The sequence below is a fragment of the Corylus avellana genome, chromosome ca5 (genome assembly GCF_901000735.1).
Source record: "Corylus avellana chromosome ca5, CavTom2PMs-1.0".
Classification (NCBI taxonomy): Eukaryota; Viridiplantae; Streptophyta; class Magnoliopsida; order Fagales; family Betulaceae; genus Corylus; species Corylus avellana.
The window spans coordinates 1,107,383-1,111,714 of NC_081545.1; positions in this window are offsets into that span (position 1 = coordinate 1,107,383).

Below are 4,332 nucleotides of genomic sequence, written 5' to 3' on the forward strand. Positions count from 1 at the left end.
AGGATCTCTATTCTATATCATATCATGTTAAATCATCAATTATTTTCAAAACTTAAATTTATAACAAAAATGTGAATTTAATAAATTAATTAATATTGTAATAGAAAGAGAGAGAGAGAAAAAAAAAAAAAATAGAATTTAAACTTTTTACTGCTAGCTAGCAATAGGGGCCAAACAAATAACTAAAACTCATTTATGGGGTATGCTATGTTAATAATATACAGTTAAGTAAAAATAAGGGTTAAATACTTTATTAATATTTAGGTTTACAGTTTTTTATTTTTTCCCACTTAGGGTTCAAAAACGGTCATAAATGGTACATGACTTACGGGAAAAGACCAACTTGGTACCTCCGTTAAGTTTCGTCACACGTGTCATCATATCAAAGTGCCATGTGTCCTAAAAATTAAAAATAATAATAATAAAAAAAAACTAAACCTTAAAAAAAAAAAAAAAATTGACAAATTCATGGGGTGGCCCATGAATTTTTCAATTTTTTAAATATATATTTTTTATTATTTTTTTTAAGGTTTAGTTGTTTTAATTAATTTTTTATTTCTTAATTATTTTTTTTAGGACACGTGACATTTCTTTGTGAGAACACGTGGCATTCCATTAGTTTGGGCTAACGGAACCTAATGAATGTACTAAGTTAGTCTTTTCCCGTAAGTCAGATACCATTTATGACCCTTTTTGAACCTTAGGCGAAAAAATTAAAAAAAAACTACAAATCTAGGTACTAATAAAGTATTTAACCCTAAAATTACTGATTCTTGAGATGCTTCACTAAATTAACAATTCAAAATTTTAAATCCTAACGCCTATGTAGTGAAATCCCCATATTGAAATCACAGTATATAATTCCAAGCATATATAGTAGAGGGAAATATATTTTATAATATGGTTTTCCTAATTACTATATATATATATATATACTTGAGTACGAGGAAATACTGACATGAAAATGAAACTACTAAATATGAATCAAGTATATTTTCAACTACATGAAAAATATTCTTAATTTTTCTAACTCTATACAAATATTTAACTATAGATATCTAAATATTTTAATATTATATATATATAATTTTTTTTTTAGAATAAAAATAATATTAGTTGACTGCATTTTAGAATAATAATAACTAATTGGGAAAATTACAGTTTACCGGCCCCCTCAAAGTTGACAGCATTTTTTAATTCGAACATCAAAGTTTCAATTTTTGCAATCCACCCCCCAAAGTTCCAAATTTTTGCAATTTGACCAATTGTGTCCAAAACTTCCCATATTGCCCATAATTTTTATTTTTATTTTTATTTTTTATAATTTTTTTTTTTAAAAAAATTCGTCATCTGGCCATTTTTGCACCCTCAAATTTATTTATTTTTTCATTAAAAAAAAATCAGGGTAATATGGGAATTATTAGATAATATTAACGAATTGAAATAATTCCAACTTTGTGGGGTAGATTACAAAAACAAACTTCAATGCTCAATCAAAAAACGCTTCGCCAACTCTTTTACTCATGGAATTGTATTTTTCCTAACTAACTTAAAATGTCCATTTAAAAAAATAATAACTATTTTTTAAAAAAAAAATGTTAACATCCTCCAACATCCCTTTATCTTAATATATATGCTCTTCTTCCTCTTTTTTGGGGCCATTATATATATATATATATATATATATATATATATATATATATATATATATAACAGGGGAGCTCGAGGTCTCTTATATTTTAGAAATCTTGTGTAACAAGTAGATAAGGTCTTGTCTCGTCAACATAATCCTCATTTTAGTGTTTAATTTGTTAAAGGCATTTGGAACACGTACTAAAAGTGATCGGATAGGCATGCATGAAGTCGAAATTGATTGGATTTTTAACCAAAACACATTAATACAAGAGGAACCAGATTTCATATATCTTGTCATAAATGTTTTTAGAACCGTATAAACTTGTCACCATACTTTTAATTTATTGGAGGGGGGAATTAAGAAATTAATACAAAATTTCCACAAGAGATGGATCACATGAAAAGTCGTGAAACTAAATATTCAGTTTTGCATGGGTAAAGCCAATATATGATGTTATAAAAGCTTTTACTAATGAATTAAACAAATAAGAGAAAATTCTATTATATTTACAATCCAACCTTCAATCCATTCTGTCCTTTGATTGTTTGGTTATAACAACGGGCTCTTGGGGCTAAAAAAAAGGTTAGAATTCGATAAGTATTCTATTCAGACTTTAAATCATTGTTTATCTTAAAAGGTTAAGTTAGTAGGATATTTTAATACTTTTCTTTATATTTAGGTTCAAACTTTCTATTAAATTAAGCCCAAGAAGTGACGTGTGGGCTTAAACTCTCTATTGAGTGAGGCTTAACACGTGAAATATTCAATTAAATTGAATGATAGGTAAATTACTAAGACAATATTCGAATTTAGGACATTTGTTAAAATACCATGTTAAATCATCACTTTTTCCAAAAGCTTAATGAAATTAATAGGAAATTGTTGTTTTAATTATTTTTTCAAGATGTAAACATTCCTTCTCATATGTCGATTGTCTCAAACTCTCGTGTAATAATTGAGATTTAACATGTGAAATATTTAATTAAAATGGAAAGTGGTGACGAAGTTAACGTTTGAATTAATTAAAGACATGTTCTAATACTACGTACGGAGGTGGGGTTCAAAATTATGACCTTTGTTCTGACACCATGTTAAGTCATTGTGTATCCCCATAACTTCGACACATATATAAGAAATAGTTGATTTAATTGTATAATTAATATTCTAACATAAACAAACAAGTTATGAGTAAAAAAATTAATGATTCGAAAGTACTAATTAACCCACACATTGATCCTTAGGTTTTTTTTTTTTTTTTTTCTTTATCATAAAATAAAGTAAAAAATTAAAAGAAGCATAGAGTGACTTGAAAAGTTATTGATTCTTGAAGGATCATAAACATGCCACGTGTAATGCATAAGTGAAATGCTTATAGTGGAATGAGTCATAGTACTCCTATATAACGTTGCTATAATAATGATATTTTACTTAATTAATTAATTAAATAAAATGTCATTAATATAAATCAATACTACCTAAATTGCAATCATCTTCAGGTTTTCTTGGCCACATTACTTTTCCATGACAAAGACAATGGACATTTTTCCAGTGCCCATCCAAATAATTCAATAAACGCACGCATGTCATTCCACAGTGTTCTATATATTCTATTGTTCTTGATAGATCCCCATTTGCCAAATTCACCCCCAAGTGGGGAGATCCCATATCCCTCTTTCTTTTTATTCTTGGTTCTGAGATTTTATCCATATGCTTATTCATAAACATGAAGTTTTTAGTGTTAAATTAATGATTAAGTGATTAAATTTACAATTTTCAATCAGCTTAAGCTTGTGGGATAACTGGTAATTTAAGACGGTATCAGAGTCAAAGGTTCTGTGTTAAATATGACACGTCAAAAAATTTGTTGACATGGCAATTTGACACGTTATAAATTTTTTTTGACGTGTCACTTTTTGACACGTAAAAAATTATTGACGTGTTAAAAGTAACACGCCAAAAAATCACTGTTTTTGACACCCATAATTTTAACGTCCGACACACGTCAATAATGACCCATCAGTAAATTTTAGTGACGTGTCAGACCACCTAACACGTCAAAAACTGTCTGTCAAGAAAAAAATCCATTTTGAATTTGTAGTGTTATTTATCTTATAAGATGGAACGCCATTGGCAAATTAATTTTTTGAAATAAAATGAATGGGGCTGTCTGGTATGTTAGGCTTGTAAAAAGTATATTGTTATGCTAAAATGGTGGATTGCTATATAGCATAACAAGTTATATAAAATCATAAATTAAGTTAGAGACAATCTCTTAAGAAAAATGAATTGTATCACGGTACAAATCGATCTCACATTAGTTATAAATTTTCTTTGTCCCCTCTTGCCATGAATAGATGCAATTCAAGTGTGTGTTTCTAACATCTGAAGAGTCTAATTAACCTTCTAATCATATGAAAAGAAAACTTGTTTTGTAATCAATATTAGTTTAACTTAACAGTACATGTAGTTGTAAATAACCAATTAGAGACTTAATTAGTTAAACATTTAAATAGAGGTAGCCTTACAATATTTCGTAATAAATAGATGCATCGTCTATATAATTAATAAATCTAAGCTACATTTTTGGTCATTAAAACAAAAATGGGGTTAGGGGTTCCTCTTCCATACTTATTCTTGCTTGTGTTTTTGTTTCTAACTTTACATGTTAAATCAATCTCATTGAAAAGAACTACATA